We start from the raw sequence: 20,032 nt of genomic DNA on the forward strand, positions 1-20,032 counted from the left end.
TTCTTTTTTTTGTATTTTTCTGAAGCTGGAAACGGGGAGAGACAGTCAGACAGACTCCCGCATGTGCCGGACCGGGATCCACCCGGCACGCCCACCAGGGGCGACACTCTGCCCACCAGGGGGCGATGCTCTGCCCCTCCGGGGTGTCGCTCTGCCGCAACCAGAGCCACTCTAGCGCCTGGGGCAGAGGCCAAGGAGCCATCCCCAGTGCCCGGGCCATCTTTGCTCCAATGGAGCCTTGGCTGCAGGAGGGGAAGAGAGAGACAGAGAGGAAGGAGGGGGGGGGGGTGGAGAAGCAAATGGGCGCTTCTCCTATGTGCCCTGGCCGGGAATTGAACCCGGGTCCCCCGTACGCCAGGCCGACGCTCTACCGCTGAGCCAACCGGCCAGGGCCCACAGTTTTTTCTTTATCATCCTTTCAGGGAGCAGATGCAGCCTATTACTTTATAGTTTGATATCGGTTGATTTTGTAGATATAGAAGTGACTTAGTCTTTGCTTTATAAGCTATTTAGAGCAAGGTAAGATTACAATCATAGGCTGAATCTGGGGGTAGGGAGCAGACCTCTGTTATCTACTTGTGTATCTGATTGCTTTGAAAATAACTATTATCGGAGTGTCACTTAAACATGTGTTGACTTACAAATGTGGTGATTGGTTTATAAAATATGGAACAATTTGGTCTCACCTTCTTTCTCTCCCCTGTTGTGATCAGATTGTGCCTATTTTAATGTACAAACAACCTACTGCGTTATTTTTAGAAAGACCAGTTATGAAGTGGAGTGGTCTTTGGGTTTGCTCTGGGCTCGGAAAGCACGACGGGCCTTTCCCGCTCAAATGCAGAACTAAGGAGAGCCACAGCTTTGGCTTTGTGATCATGTATCCTTGCCGTTAACCTCACTGCAGATGCTCTTACTGCCCTTTTTTATTTGAGCAGCAAACTGTGTCTACTTATAGGACTTCCGTGTCTTTTATTTCCTGCTTTTTCCTTTCTTTTATTCCCAGTTTTATCTTTTGTCCTTTTATTTCTTCACTTCCTATGTCTTTTAGGAAGATCAAGGCTGAAATGTGTAAGAAGTCCCCATGCTGTAGCAGTTTCTAAATTATGTAAATATATATATTTTTATATCTTTTAGTTATTTATATATTTTCCATTTGTAAGTCTTTTAGGGAAATCAAGGCTGAAAAATGTGTTAAATGACTGATATTATCGTAGTTTAAAAAGATATATATGGGTATATGTGTGCCATAGACACATAGTATATGGTAAATAAGAAAATAATTTCATATTTTTACAAATATATTCAAATGAGAACTATTTTAAATGCATGGGTTTTGTGCGAAGGATCACTTCTACCTCTGTGTGGTGCTGGAAGGCTTCTGGCACTTTCTTTGTTAGTCATTTTCAAGCAGTTGAGTAAACCAGAAAGAAACAATGCATTCGAACTGGTCCTGGCACAGAGTTAGGGGACTTGGGCAGGTAGCACTCAGGTTTTTGCTGACCTGCTCTCCCTCTTGGTTTTGAGGCAGAGACTAGAGGATGTCAACTATAGGACAAGCCTTGCATGGTCACATTTGCCACCACCGTCAGCTGCGAGCCCCATAGCTCTCACTTGTCACTTACATACTTGAACCTGAGATCCTTAGGGGTGTTACTGAGCGTCTCACAGTGGCACTGTGGGTCAGCATGGCTAGGTGGCTAGCCAGGGCTTCGTGTTGACCACTCTGGGATGGTAGGACACTTGGAAGAGACATAGGGGAACTTCACCCCAGGAGTCGCCACTGTTTGTAACTTGAGATTGCTGCCCATATTGCCCTGATCCTCCTCAATTCCTTTTCAAGTGGAAATTTTGCAAGTCGACTTCTGCAGGATGCGTAGTACAATTTGGCTGACAGCAATTTCTGGCAAAAGAAATAACCAAATTATTATTCAGTCATGGGTTTTTAACAGCCGCAAAGCAAGTGGATGTTAACTAAATGATGCAATTTATTCCCTTCCCTTTTATTGCCAGCTTGCCTATTACAGAATGACTGCCAGTTTTCAATAAGTGGTACCCAGATGGTATTCGCATGCCGCCCACTTGGTTACAGAGCCGAAGCGGGGAATAACTCGGCAGACACTACAAGCTGTGGGTCAATTGAGGGGGAATGCCTGTTGCTTCACAGTTTTGCATATGTAAATCTGTTAATGTTATGTCAGTATTGTGCGGGCTAAACACAAGCATTGCCTTTCTCTGGGGGCCCAGCTGAACTTGGCCCACAGCCCAGTTATACGGAGGCTCGGCTCCGAGGCGAAACTGCAGTTTTAGGATGCTGCACAGCCTGCCTGCCTCCACTCCGGCCTGCTGCTCGCGCCATTGGCAGCCCCCATCGGATGCGGGGAGTGTCTGCCACGGGCTGACTCCATAATAGGACAGGCACGACCAGCTTTATGAGGTTGGATGTGCAGGGTGGAGGAGTGCTAGCATGTGTCTATTTTTAGGCCAGCCGTGCCTGCCTGCCTCACTCACACTCTCCGCGGTGTGTCTGCCACACTTCTGCTCCCCATTTCATCAGCTGCAGATGTGGTACACAGCCGTCTTAGAAAAGTCATGAACTGTGTCGTCTGCGCGGCTTAACAGCCAACATCTGCTGCAGCAGGCTGAAGGGAGAGGCAGGGAAATGATTTTTGGGAACGCATTCAAGTACTCCAACTGAGTCTCTTCTTTGGCCTGTGCAGACAATTATTTTATACTAATTGCGTCAAGATAGCAGCTATAAAAAAGTAGGTTTGAATTGCTTCTCCCTTTCTTGTGAAAGTTGCAGGTACAGAGGGTAGACCTTTTTTCTTTTTATTGAGGTTTATTTCTTGTTCTCAAAGGCTTATTACATTGGGTGCAAACAACAACAAAAATGCTATAAAAAAGCAAGAATCATAATAAGCTCAAGAGTTAAAAAGACCAATGGTGTTGGTTTAACCAATGAAAATATTCCTGCAGGTATTGTAAAATTTATGTGCCATATGAAAAACATTAAGGGTGTTGTTTTTTCATGGAGGAAAATGTTCATTGTTGAGCCATTTTATAAATTATTTTAATGCTGCATTTCTGCTTAAACCTCTTGATTTTGATATACAAACCAGTTTAATGTTTTCTGCGCCGACCCTGGCTTTTCTTAGATTTTATGTTATGGGAAAGCCTGTGTTTGCATTGGACCTTCTGGTTTCTTTCCTATTGAAAATCCATCTTGCTGGCCCAGTGCCATATGGTGAAGGAATAGTTTGACAAGAGTCAAACCTCAAGTGTTGACTTTTGAATTCTAAAGACTAGGCAAGACTGTTAATAATAAATATATATAGTTTGTGTTTTGTTTTTTTTTAAACTGGAGTCATTTGATCACAATAAGACTAGCATTTCTACAGTGTGGACTTTCTAATACATTGGTCTGTTCTCTACCCTCCTCTACTTGTAGTCTATAGAGGCAATATTATGTTTAGTATGAGGTCTTACTTACTAAATTTTAATTCTCCCAGTAAATTTGGTTATGATAATTACACATTCCAGCATCTCTGGTTCTCGTGAAAGATTTGTTTCTGTGACATTTTATGGTGTCTGTTGTGCAGCGAGAGGAGCTTGCTTCTCTCCTCACATTTCAAGTCTGCACTGTGCTCTGAAGAGCCAGATGGGAGTATGCAGATTGTTTTTATCTTTTGTCCTTCACACTGTAACCTGATCTCCAGCATATCTAGACATCTAGCAGAAAATTTACTATGTGAAAGCAAGGAAATGATTTAGAATATGGACCAGCCAGAGGAGGAAGGGCTTAAGATACACTTTATCAAAGCCAATCTCTCCACCCCCCTCCACACCACCACCACCACCTCCTCATCCCCTTCTTTTTTTTCTACTTAAGAAATGGTGTTATGATCAAGGGCACTTCTAAGTATGCCCAAGTATTTTTCCCTATTAACCTGGGCTGCGAACTATAATTGACCAGTGAGTTTGATAAAAGTGTAAATATGTGTACAAGGGAAGTTGATCACTTAATAGAAGTTTAGAAGGAGTGAATTGGTAGAATTATAAAATTGGCCATGGACTCACAGATTAAGGCAGGGCAATTTAGTATGACCAGGGACATTTCTGAAGTTGCATATCAGGTTTGAGACAGATCCAGGACTCAAACCCAGTATTGCAGGACACAACATAATCTCAGGCTTCATGATATGTGTGGTTTTAATGGCTAAATATGTACAACCTTTTTATTATGGATTTCATATCCCTTTAACTTGTTGGCCTAAAAACAGTAATGACAGTTGTTTCTTTCCAAACTTTGATTTGTGTTTGGAATCAAATTAGTAATTAGTATGAGGGCATTAAAATTAGTAACTGTATCAGAGTATGAGATATTTGCTACACTTGTAAGTGTATACAATATGTGATTATAAGTCTATTTATACACACCTCCCATCGTGTGTACATTTTGGAGTTATGAACTGGGCTTAAACACCAGCTGTGTGGTTGGAAGATACGAAGCCTTGGGTGAGTTATCCTCAAATCTGTAGGTCCCTGTTCTCTCTATTTAAAAATGATGACAGTCACAGTACCTGCCTCAGGATTGTCCCAAGAAGTTAAAGGGATTATGTACCTGACACACTTGGCATGGTGCCAGCCCAGCACATAGTGTGCTTGTCTTTAATCAGTGCTTACAGTTTTAATTGATTATCCCTATCCTCAAAAACAAAGGAAAGCCAGAGTAGTGATAAATGCCGTGTCTCACTCAGAGTTCAGCCTCTTCTGCAGAGTAGACTGGTTCGTGCTTCTTGACCTCCTTCTCCGTCCTTCCACCTCCTTACCTACCTGGCACCTTCTGCCCATTCCTTGTTTACCTTTGGTGTCATACATTGTTTACATCATTGCCAAAAGGACCAATGCTGTTTGTAAAATACTCAGTGCTTCTCTGCTACTTTTACTTACCCTTATTTTCTTCTTTGCTGGTGACATTTTCTTCAGTGGTTTAGTTGAAAAAGCTAAAGGGGAGCTTGTCAGTTGTTGGGGAGTCCTCAACAAACTTCTTTTCTTGCATGTGAATATTTTGCCCTTTTATAGTTAATAATATCTGCAATCCACACTGTTAAAGCCAACCTATGGCTTGAAGAAACTAATACTTAGGCAAATTTCTTGCCTAAATTAGATGATATAGATTAAATACTTTGTTAGTGTTGAAAACTGTATTCTTTCAGCAGGTATTTCCTGAGTCCCTACAATGGCTGGGTATGTCAGACAGGCTAGACCAGGGGTCCTCAAACTTTTTACACAGGGGGCCAGTTCACTGGTTCACTGTCCCTCAGACCGTTGGAGGGCCGGAGTATAAAAAAAACTATGAACAAATCCCTATGCACACTGTACGTATCTTATTTTAAAGTAAAAAAACAAAACGGGAACAAATACAATATTTAAAATAAAGAACAAGAAAATTTAAATAAACAAACTGACCAGTATTTCAATGGGAACCATGGGCCTGCTTTTGGCTAATGAGATGGTCAATGCCCGGTTCCATATTTGTCACTGCTAGCCGTAACAAGTGATACGACGCGCTTTCGGAGCCGTGACGTGTGAGTCTCGCATCACCGGACGTAGTACTGTACGTGAGCGATGCCACCACAGACAGTACTCCAGGAGCACAGGATGCGGATGTGGCGGGGGGCCGGATAAATGGCCTCAGGGGCCTCTTGCAGCCCGCGGGCCACAGTTTGGGGACCCCTGGGCTAGACAGACACTGTGCCAGCCTTCGAGGAGCTGGCATGAATCTTGGCATATTATATGTCCTTGAAATCCAGCTTACTTTACTCTCTGGTTTCTCTGAGGCTGTGGTCCTTATTTCTTGCACACTCACCCATTGACTCTATGACACCAACTTAAAATTTCTACTGATAAGAAAGATGTCAAAGAATCCCATATGCATAGGAGCAACAAAAATTACTAAGGAATAAGTTTATTAAAGAGTTACAAAGCTTGTATGCTGAAACTGCAAAACATTGTTTAAATACATTCACAAATACCTAAATAAATGGAAAGAGGTTTTATGTTTATTGACTAAAAGGCTCATTGTTGTTATGATGGCTAAAAGGCTCAAATTCTATGTTGTTATCATGGCAGTACTCCCCAAACTGATACACAGATTCAAAGCTATCAAAATCCCATGTGTCTTTTTTTTTTGCAGAAATTAATGATTTGATCTTAAACGTTATACAGAAATGCAGGTTGACCACGACAGCCAAGACACTTTTGAAAAACAAAACAAAGCTTGCCCTGGCCAGATGGCTCCATTGGTTGGAGCACTGTCCCAAAGCACAGAGGTTGCTGGTTTGATCCCTGGTCACAGCACATACAGGAACAGATTGATGCTCCTGTCTCTCTCACTCTCTCCCTTCTGCTCTTACTAAAATAAATAAAAAAATTTTTAAAAAAGTGAGGACTCACAGTCCTGATTTTTAAACCTAATACAAAGCTATAATAACTAAGAGAGTGTTTTACCAGAGTAAAGATAGACATATAGATCAGTGGACTAGAATTGGGAGTCCAGAAATAAACCTTGACACTTACGGTCAGTTTATTTTTCAACAAGGGTATCAAGCCAATGCAGAGGGGGAAACAATAGCCTTTTCAACAAATGGTACAGGGACAACAGGATATCTATGTGCAAAAGAACAAAGTTGGACCTCTGCTTTACAACATATACATCAAAGACCTAAATGTAAGAGCCAAACATATACAACTCATAGTAGAAGTTATAAGAATGAATCTTCATCACCGCGATATCTTACATGTGACACCAAAGGCAGGAGTGTCAAAAGGAAAAAAAAAAGATAAATTGGACTTCATCAAAATGAAAAGCTCTTGCCCTGGCTGGTTGGCTCAGTGGTAGAACGTCGGTCCTGTGTGCAGAAGTCCCAGGTTTGATTCCTGGCCAGGGCACACAGGAAAAGCGCCCATCTGCTTGTCCACCCCTCCCCCTCTCCTTCTTCTCTGTCTCTCTCTTCCCCTCCCGCAGCCAAGGCTCCACTGGAGCAAAGTTGGCCCAGGCGCTGAGGATGGCTCTATGGCCTCTGCCTCAGGCATTAGAATGGCTCTGATTGCAACAGAGCGATGCCCCAGATGGGCAGAGCATCGCCCCCTGGTGGGTATGCTGGGTGGATCCCAGTCGGGCGCATGTGGGAGTCTGTCTGACTGCCTCCCTGTTTCCAACTTCAGAAAAATACAAAAAAAAAAAAAATGAAAAGCTTTTGTGCTTCAAAGGATACTATCAAGAAAGTGAAAAGACAGCCCACAGAATGGGAGAAAATATTTGCAAGTCATGTATTTGGTAAGGGTCTAATATCTAGTATATATAAAGAACTCTTACAATCCAACAATAAAAAGCCAGCTAACCCAGTTAAAAGATGGGCAAACGTTAGGTATATTTATTTACCTAAAGAATATACACTAGTCACCAGTAAGCACATAAAAAGATGCTCAACATCATTTGTCGTTAGCAAATGAAAAAGAAAAATGAGATCCCTTTGCAGCCACTTTGGTAGCTATAATAAAAAAGACAGAAACGTGTTGGTGAAGATGTTTAGAGATGGAAACCCTTGTCAGTTACTAGTGGAAGTGTAAAGTGGTTCAACTGTCTGGAAAACAGTTTGGAAGTTACTCAAAAGGTGAAACATTATGATAAGACCCGGCAGTTCTAATCCACAAACCCAAGAGGAATGAAGTCATCCCTACAGAAAACACATACATTTGTCCATAGGAAAATTATTTCTAATAGCCAAAAGTTGAAATAACCCAAATGTCTGTGAACGAAGGAATCAATACACAAGATTTGCTCTGGATGCACCACAGGCTAGTATGCACCTGTGAAAAGCATGGCAGCCCCAACCCAGGCCCAGCGAGGAGGAACATTGGAGACGTGGTGCAGAGTGAGAGAAGCTGGTGGATGGCTGTGTGCTGTGTAGTCCTGCTCCCATGAAGTGTCCAGTGTTGGCAAGTCCATGGAGCCAACTGGATTAGTGGTCCCTGTGGCTGGGGAGAGGCAGGAGTGGGAGTGACTGACTGCCCGTGGTTGCAGGGTTTCTTCTGAGGTGGTAAGAATGCCCTAAACTTAGATTGGGATGATGGTTTGACAACTCTATTCAGAAAAAAATCATTTCAGTGTACAATTTAAAAGGGTGAGTTTTATGATATGTGAATTATATCTCAAAACACATTTCACGATCTCTCTACTGAATCTCCTGACTTACAAGGTGAGGGCAGCCCAGGGTTGGCAGATGTCCTGCAGGCCCATCGGGGGGAGCACAGGGCTCTGCAGGCTGTGGCGTCTGAGCCTCCTCAGTCATGCGTTGCAGTGGCCAAGTGGCCACAGACAATATGTAAGTGCAGGAGTGTGGCGATGTTCCAGGGGAACTTTATTCACTAAATACTACTGTTCTTATTTTCCCAACTACATAAGAGTGAAGAGATTCCTAGCTTGTGGATTAAAGGCCGGTGGCCAAAAGGGTCCCTTTGGTCTGGTGGTTTGCGGACTGCGGCGGCTGCCATACTGAGAGCAGCCTTGCAAGGGAGGTATTGTCTCATGATGAGACATCTGAGAGTTTCTGAGGCTGAAGCAAACAGGTCACACAGGCTGGCACTGATGCTCTGGGTGCGGGACCTGTGCTCTTCCACCACAGGCTGCAGCGCCAGGTCTGCTCACCTGAGGGGCTCCCTCGGCACCACACGCCACACACCGTCCTCCTGCGGGCTCGTCCCGGTCAGCCGGGCAGTGCAGACCCTCGGCTCGGGGCGCTTCGTACTCCCTGACTGCCTCTGTCCACCGTTTCCCGAGGGCCTCCGGTGTCTGGAGGCCCTCGGCCATGGCCACTCTCGTGCTCTTTCCTGGAGCTCTTTCCCAGATTGCTAAGCCAGTTCCACGCTGGGCCTTAGGAAAACCAAGTCATCACCTTGCCTCCCTTCAGACTCTCCTGGTGACTCACTCCTGAGAAGGCGCTGCCCAGCCCCTTGGACCCTGAGTCCACCTTAAACCAAGTTCACTGTGCTGGCTGCTGTGCTCCTATTGCTGGTCTTCCGTCAGGCTGGGTGGCTGGGTCCCCTGCTCCTGTCGCTGGTCTTCCGTCAGGCTGGGTGGCTGGGTCCCCTGCTCCTGTCACTGGTCTTCCGTCAGGCTGGGTGGCTGGGTCCCCTGCTCCTGTCGTTGGTCTTCCGTCAGGCTGGGTGGCTGGGTCCCCTGCGCTGTTGTTGGTCTTCCGTCAGGCTGGGTGGCTGGGTCCCCTGCTCCTGTCGTTGGTCTTCCGTCAGGCTGGGTGGCTGGGTCCCCTGCTCCTGTCGCTGGTCTTCCGTCAGGCTGGGTGGCTGGGTCCCCTGCTCCTGTCGCTGGTCTTCCGTCAGGCTGGGTGGCTGGTTCCCCTGCTCCTGTCGCTGGTCTTCTGTCAGGCTGGGTGGCTGGTTCCCCTGCTCCTGTCGCTGGTCTTCTGTCAGGCTGGGTGGCTGGGTCCCCTGCTCCTGTCGCTGGTCTTCCGTCAGGCTGGGTGGCTGGGTCCCCTGCTCCTGTCGCTGGTCTTCCGTCAGGCTGGGTGGCTGGGTCCCCTGCTCCTGTCGCTGGTCTTCCGTCAGGCTGGGTGGCTGGGTCCCCTGCTCCTGTCGCTGGTCTTCCGTCAGGCTGGGTGGCTGGGTCCCCTGCTCCTGTCGCTGGTCTTCCGTCAGGCTGGGTGGCTGGGTCCCCTGCTCCTGTCACTGGTCTTCCGTCAGGCTGGGTGGCTGGGTTCCCTGCTCCTGTCGTTGGTCTTCCGTCAGGCTGGGTGGCTGGGTCCCCTGCTCCTGTCACTGGTCTTCCGTCAGGCTGGGTCCCCTGCTCCTGTCACTGGTCTTCCGTCAGGCTGGGTGGCTGGGTCCCCTGCTCCTGTTACTGGTCTTCCGTCAGGCTGGGTGGCTGGGTCCCCTGCTCCTGTCGCTGGTCTTCCGTCAGGCTGGGTGGCTGGGTCCCCTGCTCCTGTCGCTGGTCTTCCGTCAGGCTGGGTCCCCTGCTCCTGTCGCTGGTCTTCCGTCAGGCTGGGTGGCTGGGTCCCCTGCTCCTGTCGTTGGTCTTCCGTCAGGCTGGGTGGCTGGGTCCCCTGCTCCTGTTACTGGTCTTCCGTCAGGCTGGGTCCCCTGCTCCTATTGCTGGTCTTCCGTCAGGCTGGGTGGCTGGGTCCCCTGCTCCTGTCACTGGTCTTCCGTCAGGCTGGGTGGCTGGGTTCCCTGCTCCTGTTGTTGGTCTTCCGTCAGGCTGGGTGGCTGGGTCCCCTGCTCCTGTCGTTGGTCTTCCGTCAGGTTGGGTGGCTGGGTCCCCTGCTCCTATTGCTGGTCTTCCGTCAGGCTGGGTGGCTGGGTCCCCTGCTCCTGTCACTGGTCTTCCGTCAGGCTGGGTGGCTGGGTTCCCTGCTCCTGTCGTTGGTCTTCCGTCAGGTTGGGTGGTTGGGTCCCCTTTAAACCCTCTGCAGTGACTGTTTTTAGAGCTTCTTTGTTTAATCAAGTGCCAGAACTTGGCAAGGACATCAGGGCAGTTGAAACAACACGGCACCTTGCATTTTGAGGCCTGTAGCTCATGTGGGTTCTGTGCTGGGCTTGCCTTTCCCACCCTGCATCTCCCAAGCCAGGGTCGTGGTCCCTCCATGGCTCAGGTGGGCAGGAGGCAGAGGGCGTGGGGGGAGGTAAGTCCACAGGACCGCCATGCTTACTGCTACGCACATGTGCTGCTGCTGGGGAAATAGGAGGACGTGTGTTGTGTGTAGAGCATCTCCCGCTCAGACCCCACGGTGGGTCTGTGCCCTGGCACACCAGGAATGTGGGAGAGGGGACCCAGAGCCTCACCCGTGGAGGACGGGTGGGGGCCTGGGAGCTCTGCCAGGACCTGGGCCACTTCTCAGACATCCACACGTCGAATGCAAGGGTTTTTCCTCTGGAAGCTGTTTTCCATGCTCTTACAAGATGGAGGAACAACTCTAAATAAATATACATATATATAAATAAGTGTAATGAATAAATAAAAGTAAGAAAAAAAGGGTTTGGAGAGGTTTAAATGATTAATGTTAGCTTCTTATTTAAAACTCATAATGTGGTTGAGAAAAGAATGCTTCTGACTTCTGTGCTCTTTCCATCCCGAGCAGATTGGACTGTGTGAGTACAGAACTCAGAGTGTGTCCCAGCCGGCTGCTGGGGCGGCCGGGGGCTAGACCGTGGAAGATTGGACTATGTGAGTACAGAACTCAGAGTGTGTCCCAGTAGGCTGCTGGGGCGGCCGGGGGCTAGACCGTGGAAGATTGGACTGTGTGAGTACAGAACTCAGAGTGTGTCCCAGCAGGCTGCTGGGGCGTCCGGGGGCTAGACCGTGGAAGGTGAAGACATGACCATCCTAGCATTGGGACTGTAACTTACGGTGGTTGAGGTACTTTCTTCAGCATTTCCTGGGTTCCAAGTGAGGTACTGAGTCCAGAAACTTTCCTTCTTTGCCCTAAAATATTTTTTTTACTATATATTTATTCATTTACTTACTAACCTACTTACTTATTTGAGACACGGAGAAGGGGAGGAGAGAGAAGCATCACATCACAGTTGTGTCACCTCAGTTGTTCATCGATTGCTTCTCATACGTGCCTTGATAGGGAGCTCCAGCTGAGCCAGTGACCCCTTGCTCAAGCCAGTGACCTTTGGGCTCAAGCTGGTGACCTTTCGGATCAGCGCACAATCCCTTGTTCAAGCCCGTGAGCTTGAGTCAGGGATTTGAACCTCAAGCTTCAGCATTCCTGGTTGATGCTTTGTTCACTTGGGCATTACCAGTCAGGCTGCCCTAAAATTTTTTTAAAATACTGCTTGTGAAGATTGTTTGGTTAGAAGGAGCAGAGCAAAAGGGGAATTTGTTGGAATTATTTAGAGTGGTGTCATGGAATGTATGGGGAAAACTGGACTGGAATCCTTCTCCAGGTGTCACTCTGCTTGTGTCTCAGTCTCAGTTGTGCATTATTTCTCTCTTCCTGAAGACCAGCAGTGTGCAGATGACCCACCATCATTGCCCCCAAAGGGTCACCCTTTGCAGCTGAGGCTCGGAGAACAAGAGTACTGTTTTCTTTATGTCTGGATGCTTAGTGTTTTTGCCAGGGGTCTTGGTGTTGCAAGTAGCTGACAGACAAGCCAAGGAGAGATAGGGCAGGTATTCTGGGGTAACCTGGGGATGCAGCCTCACCTCCAAGGGGAGAAGAACCAGGAAATGGAACCATCAGGCTCTCAAACAGTGTCCTATTGCTTCTCTTTCTCACTGTGCATCTATTTTGCGGTGTCCTCTCTGCTCCTCATGCCATAGCCGCTGGCCCCAAGTTCTCAGTGGACCTGCTCTGTCATTGTCTAAACTGAGGCTTACCTGTAGGTTAGGTTCTGAAATCAGCATGTCAGGTGAAAATTGCTTAGAGTTAAAATTTCTTTTGAAAGCTCTGAAAGTCACTGGTAAGTGAGGAAATCTGCTCAGTCTGTGAGGCATGTGGAAACAGGGACATAAGGGGCGGAAGGGAACAGCAGATTCTTAGCTCCTTTTGCTCCAGGACGTTTGTTCATTATATGACGCTTAATAAGCATGCTTTCTCCTGCATCTCCTCCAAGGTGGTTTGGCTTGTATTAGGAAAACTTGTATACAGTGTGATTTCACTGTATCTCAACCCAAGTTTGTTGGAGAAGAATTTAAAGCACTTGATTGGCCCAGTTTGGGCCATGTGCCTGTACCAAACTCAGATAGCTCTGGCTCAGAGTTGTCCACTACATTCAGAAAATGCTCATACTTTTAATTTAGGCTTGACCCTTCTCCACTCCTTCACCTGCCAAAAAGGACATAGAATAAATAATGGGAATGAGACAAAACCACTACCTAGAAAAATGACAGTTGCAGTCTGGTCCCTGGCTCTGGTGCGGCTTCTTGGATTCATCCCACACCTGTTCTATCTGATTCTCTAGAGCTAGAGCTTCGGATTTACATTTTCAATTAAGCAAACCAGACGATGAATTTTATCTACTCTAAATTTTGAGAATTATTGCCTTTAAGAGAAAGCTGTTGAGCTGCTTCAACTACCTTTAAAGTAAAGCTTTCTAATTCTAAAGATAAATAATCATGTTCTTCTCTTTCTGGGACTGAGGGTTGGGGCTTTTCCCACTCATTATGGGATAAAACCACTTTTGGCCCATTTCAAGAAAGGTGGGTTGTAAACAAGAAATGTTAGGTTCTGTTATTATTTCCCATAATTCTTGAATCTCTCCAGAGAACCCCTATGTGTTAGCTGAAGGCTTTCGTTATTCACTAGGAATGAAGAAAAAGACTGAGCTGAAAATTTGTCCGAAAGGTGTTTTGCATGTCTTCCCAGCTCATGCTATTGTCCCTTAAAAAAGAATCCTAAAAGGTTATTATGCAAAATTAAAGATTTGGGAAGGGGGGTGCATTTGAAAGTGCTCATAGAAATACATACCTTTAGAACATATCTTGCCTAATTAACAGTTGTGAAATACTGCAACAATCTCTTTTATTCCATATTATAAAAATTGAAAATATTTTATTTACAGTTGAGTTCTCACTGGCTGCTATAGAAGTACTTCTTAAAACTAGTATGAGAACCTCAACTTATGGTAGATTCTAAGCTCCTTATTTCTGGTTATACAAGCAAAATATATGGCCTGTGCCCTATGCTTTGGTTTTAATTGTTTAGATATGACTCATTTTTGTTTTCTTTGTTTCCTTCAGGGATGAAATATGTATATCTCAGTACTTCTTACTCTCTCCCTCAAAAACCTGTGCTTAAACACACATCACAAAGTTAGTGCTAGAAACGCTGCGAGTGCAAACGGAGTTGCTGCTCAAGGCTCTTTCTGTTCTCTGTGTGGAAGAGAAGGGCGCGGTGGCTGGGGGCTCAGAGGAGCAGCTTCCCTTTACTTTTCCTGCCAAATTCAGTTAAAAAAGAACAAGCACCCCACCTTTTGGTCTCCTTTAGGCTCAGTGGGGTACGGATTAGGAGGAGATTTTTGGCACCATTGAGAGTTTTAATGTTATTTTTGTAGTGTACTTTAAATTTTTCTACCTTAAGGAAACTCAGACCGTCACCAAAATTAATTTCTTTAGAAATCCTTCAGCTAGAACTTCTGTTTTGCCAACAGATTTAGGTGAAAAATGAAGGAAAGATGGTCAGTGCCCAGGAAGTAGGTTTGGTGTTGGTGCCATCGTCACTGGTGTTTGAGTGGCTGCAGTAACAGTTTCTTTACTGTGCGGGTGGCCCTGGGGGGGAGAAAGCTTTGCAAGAGTGGGAAAAGGTGGCTGCCTGTAAATTCTACGGAATCCTGTTGGACCTGAGACTTAATAAAAGTAAACCAATGAAAGAGAAGGTAGAATTGAGCATGTGGAAGTCACATAAATAAATCTTTCTGAATTGTATTCTGAAATACTAAATATACAGAGTTGTATTGTAATAAGTTTCACGTGTCCTCCATTGATCTACATGATAAGGTAGAGTCACATAAAGTACTGGATCTAGAGGACACCGTGGTTGAAGGATCTGTCCTCCCACATACACATATACTCCCAGTCAAGCCCTTTTCCTGTGGGCTTCGACTTGTTGGCTTATCCCAGACACCTTTGGCTTAAAGATTGTTACCTTCACCCCTCAGATCTCATAAGTCATTTTTCTCCTAAGTGATCACACTGGAGATGGCCGTGCAGGTAGACGGGGAAGAACAGAAAAGGGAAAGATTGTCCTGAAAGCGTGGACCTTATGTAGCCCTCTCTTTCCTGAAGCCAGCGTCCTGCCTGTCCTCTGTCCCTTCTGTCTTACCTCTCTTCTTTCTCCCCCCCTTATATCTTTCTTCTTTTTTTTTTTGCCAAGTTGTTTTTCAAGTAGACCTTTGTTGGGAAAACAGCTGTGTTAGGCCTGCTCGCTGGTTTACCAGCTGAAAGTACTTTGCTTGATTTGTGCGTGAACACGGGGCAGCACCATGTGTGTACAGTCTATGTAAGGCTGCAGGTGCTTGTGCTCAGCATGGATAGTGCTTTGTGGATTGCCTGCCCATCACTGTGAAGGATCGTTTTTGCTGTTCGTTCACTTGCTGCCATGAGAAGAGGTTTTCCCTGCCTATTTGCTTGTCCACCATTGTAAGACTTTATTAAACGGCAATGGCCCAATGCTTTCTGGCTCTGCAGTTTCTTTACTATCTGCCCAAATCCAGTGTGGACCTGCCTGGCCTTAGCCACTGGCATTACATCTGGCGTAGTGGGCAGGATTTGGGTCAGATTGGTATGGAGCCACCAACATCCTTGAGGAGTGGGATAGAGGAGTAGCTGTTCCCTGTGCCTGTCCTTTTGGGGGCCATGGGCAGGGTGCTTGTTGCAGCCCTATGAACAGAAACCAAGAGCTCTGTGCAAGAGGCTACTGGAATTTGAGGACTCCAGGATGGTCTGAAGACTGAGCATCAACAGCAGCAGGGACTGCAACAGGTGCTGGAGAAGGAGGCCAATCACTCTTGAGCACCAGCCGTGCCTGAAACTGGAGCTGTTGCTGGAGAAGGAGACAGACTAGGTTCACAAGCTGAACGTTGGCACCGGCAGTTGTAAGAGAAACAACTGTGGGTTCAAGAGCTAAAGTCCCAGCTTTATGCCAAGAGTCGGCAGCTGTAAGAGCTGAAATGGGTGAAGACAGAACTACATCTGTGCTGGCGGAGTGGCTCTGAGTTGGTGAGAACAGACATTTCTGACTCTTCTGAGGGGGAGAAGGTTTGGGCTAAAAGTGTTGTCAGCAGACTTAGAGCCTGGCTGGTGGTCGCCCAGAAGGTAAAGACTCCGCAGCCAAGAGTGCCTCAGGGGCAGACACAACCCCCTTCCCAGGTAGTGGAGCACTCTGTGGTCCAGCCCTACACCCAGGCAGAGCTGATGGAGGGGGCACAATTCAGGCAGAAACCCACCAAGCCCCTGGAAGCCTGGTTACTGAGATTGTGAGACATAGGGGTGAATGGCATCATGCTCTGTGGAACAGAGATGGAGAAATTGGCTGCCATTACCACACACTCTTCCTTGAGTCAGCATCTTCAGAACTGCCATGACAACTCAGGAAGCCATACCCTATTAGAATGGGTGACGGCTCCCATTTGTACGGTCTAGCTGAATGCTGGGGACTTGCCCGGGGTACTGAGTCAGTGGCGGTCCTACAGTGAGATGTCCTAGGTAGTACTCCGGGAACTAGGGATGAGGAATGCTGCTTTCAACCCAGGGTCCTGTGGACTGGATGACGAAGTGTTTATGGCAGTTGTTCTCTGTAGTGCCGCGTCAGCCCTTTTTGGGTAACTAGTGGTGATCTTGAGGCCCTCTGTACAGCAGCCCATCAAAACAGTTACACAGATGGTGGCAGATTTGAGGGAGCTGGAGACAGCACGGGACTGTAAGGCTGTGGGGGCTGCTGCCTCTGCCGCCCCACCCCAACCCCACCCCCACCAACAAGAGAAACGGGCCTGTAAAGGTTACCTGAACACAGATGTGGGTAGATTTGATTGTGGCTGAGGAAAATAGGAGAAACTAGATGGCAACCTAATAAAGTTCTTTTGGAGCTTTGGAGTCAGCTTAAACCAGAATAGAGGTTCCAGCTGCTGAGACAAACGGCCCCAGCAGCTACCAATAAAACGGTGCGTGGACAGCATGGTTACAAGATTATCTGATGGAGACAGCTGAGGGAGAGGAGGACCCTCAAGACATCAGTTTGAATAGGGGGAAGGCCGAGGGACTCATCTGACAGGGTCAGGTGGGGACCGGAGGCCCACACGGAACTGGTATCCACTGGTTCCCTTCTGATGTACAATGGGTGTTGGCCTTGGTGGATGCAGGTGCAGAGTGTTCCCTCCTCTGTGGGAACCCAGAACACTTTGATGGGACCCCAGTGGCCAGTGACAGTTATGGGGGCCAAACTGTTTGAGTGAAGCCAATAACTATTCCTCTGGGGATTGGAAGACTGCCTCCTCACGCAGGGACCATCACGGAAGATACCTGTTGCGTAGATTGTGAAGCGAGCAACCCTAAAGGGGTGGGGTGTGGGTAAAACAGCTGTTAGGCTTGCTCACTGGTTTACCGGCTGCAAGCACTTCGTTTGATTAGTATGTGAGCATGTGACAGAACCATGGACAGTAAGGCAATGAGTGCTTGCGCTCAGTGTGAGTGGTGGTTTATGGATTGCCTGCCCATCACTGTGAGGGGTCGTATTTGCTGTTTGTTTGCTTGCGGCTGTAGGAAGAGGTTTTCCCCTGCCTGTTGGCGCATCCACTGTTGCGACACTTTATTAAATGGTAATGGTTCAATGCTTTCTGGCTCCGAAGTTTTTCTACCATCTGCCCAAATCCAGTCTGGACCAGCCTGGCCTTGGCCACCAGCATTATAACCTTCCTTGTTTAAATCAGGCTGGAGTGGAAATGTATTGCTCTGAGTCTCCTGTTGAGGGGTTCAGTCTCTCCCCATAGGATAGCAGTAGTTTTCACCTGTGACTAGAGTCAGGCAGATAGCTCAGTGGCTTCTTGCTGAGAGCTGCTGGCCAGGGAGCCAACTAGGCTGGTGGTTAAGAGGCAGGCTCTTATCCGGGCAACATTAGAAAGCCACAGCTTGTAAATCCTATCTCCTCGGGGTCCAGGAATTGCATCATAATCATCGGTTGAACTGCTATCTTCCGCTTTATCTGAGCATTGCACTGAGCTTTGGGCCTGAAAGAAATTATATTTATGTATATGTGTTCCTCTTCAGAAGTAGAGATAGTGAAAACAAAGAACAAAGGTTTTATTCACACTTGAACCCAGAGTTCAACATAAGGAAGTAAAGAACAGGTTTAAACTGTGCTATTTAAATTGCGCTGTGACAAAGTCTCAAAAAGTCAGGATGGCCTGACCATGTGGTGGCGCAGTGAATGGAGTGTCCACTGGGACGCAGAGGACCCAGGTTCGAGACCCCGAGGTCGCCAGCTTGAGCGCGGGCTCATCTGCTTTGAGCAAGGCTCACCAGTTTGAGCCCAAGGTCGCTGGCTTGAGCAAGGGGTCACTTGGTCTGCTGTACCCCCCAAGGCACATATGAGAAATCAGTCAATGAACAACTAAGGAGCCGCAACAAAAAATTGATGTTTCTCATCTCTCTCCTTTCCTGCCTGTCTGTCCCTTTCTCTGACTCTCTCTGTCTCTGCCACAAAAAAAAAAAAAAAAAAGTCAGGATTTATTTCTAAGGTAGAGGCCCAGTTTGGGAGCAGAATGGCTAGCTGAGAGTAAGGTAGCTCAGTCCTTCCTTCCTCTCTATTCCTAGATAGTGGGCTTTTTTGAGTGTCTGACCCACCCTTACATATAGCATGGAATCATATGGCCCTGGGTTTAAATCCTAATCCTGCTAACGTACAGCACATTTTAGCAAAGTCACTTAAACTTAGTTTTTATGTTGTAAAATAATTAGCACAATCACCTTCTATGGCTGTTGTGATGGTTAAAGGAGATAGTGTTTGTAAAGGTTTAGTGCAGATGAGCCCCACCGTGAGGACTGGTTTTGTGAGAAATTGCCTGTAGGGAATGGCTTCTGACCAGAGAGTGTGCCTGCAAGGGGGGCTGATGAAGTGCCAGGGACCAGAGAGACTTGCATGGGATGACACCACATTTGCACTTCTTTCAAACTTTGATTTAAAAGTAAATGAAGAGAATGTTGTTTTGGCTATTGTGCACATGAAATATTGACAGGTATTAGTAAATTAAGGATGAAAACATTAATTTGATTCTTATACTAAACATCTTTTGTAAAGTTACCTCAGCACCCAACCCAAATCATTAGGCGGAGAGCAAGGAGAGTCGGTTTCTCACTGGGCTGAGTTGCAGAATCTGATAGTTGAGAGGTTTGGTTTTTGTTGTGTTATTTTTAAACAGTCAGAGATGTCTTCTCAATTAATCTAAGTTATGTCTCAGTCACACTTGGGCAAAGCTTTGCCTTATGTAGCATTCTTTTTCCAAACCAGGAATGTCTCTTGGCTTAGCACTCCTCAGAGTTAAATATTTCACAGTCACCATTGATGAAGATAATACTTCCTTACAAAGATACTTAAGACTTTCCTACAAAACAGTTTGTAAAGAGCACTGCTTTGTCTTCCTTCTTGAACACCTAACTCCTACCTTCAGGCCAAAATTTTGACTTTTTAAATTTTATGAACTTATCCATTCCTAATTCTGTTGGATAAGCTATCATAAATACCACACTTTTGTATGTTTCTTACCATATTCTTCTTTTCTTTTTAAAAATTGTTTTATTTTTTTACTTACTGATTTTAGAGAGAGGGAGGGAAGAGAAAGAGAGAGAGAGAGAGCGGAACAATGATCTGTTCCTGTATGTGCCCTAACTGGGGGATTGAACCTGCAACTTTTGTGCTTGGGCAGACACTTATCAACTGAGCTATCTGACCAGGGCGTCGTCATCTTTTCTTATCCAGGTGATCAATCCTCTTATGATTTTGTTTGTCCAATTTAAGTGTTTCTTCAGACTACTCTAAATCAGGTGAAATGAGTCTGAGTCACTAACTTTGCATTAACCTGTGACCTCTGTGTTCCCTGGCAAAATTGGAATGGAATGTCAGTGGTCACATACTTTGATATTGTGAGTAATTGTTGAGGACATTAGAAGGTCAAGCATTACTTATTATTTCTCAGAGTTTGCTTGATGGCAGTCACAGCTCTGTAGAAGTCAATCAGTTCTCTTGATAATTTCGTTTAGGTGGTATGTAATTAGGTATTTAAAATTAGATAAGTATCTGTTTTGCTATGCATTTCATATTCTCTTCGGGAAAGTGTGTTTGCCAAACAACTTCGGGGACATCTTCAGCTTTTTCTTTTCCCCTGAGCTGAGCATTTGAAAGTTAGGGAATTCTTTCTACTTGTATTACCTGTTTGTCAGCAATTTACTGGGGTTGTTTTTATTTAACTCTGTACAGGTGCTGGGAGTGTAAGTACAAACATGTTTTTATAAAGA

The 20,032-nt window shown here is 46.3% G+C and overlaps 1 protein-coding gene across 12 annotated transcripts in view; it reads left to right on the forward strand.

Annotated features, from left to right (window-relative positions):
• FOXP1 (forkhead box P1) overlaps positions 1 to 20,032 on the forward strand; it is a 650,161-nt gene that overhangs the window by 44,593 nt on the left and 585,536 nt on the right. The gene's annotated exons all lie outside the window — the stretch shown is intronic.

The sequence above is a fragment of the Saccopteryx leptura genome, chromosome 10 (genome assembly GCF_036850995.1).
Source record: "Saccopteryx leptura isolate mSacLep1 chromosome 10, mSacLep1_pri_phased_curated, whole genome shotgun sequence".
NCBI classification, from domain to species: Eukaryota; Metazoa; Chordata; class Mammalia; order Chiroptera; family Emballonuridae; genus Saccopteryx; species Saccopteryx leptura.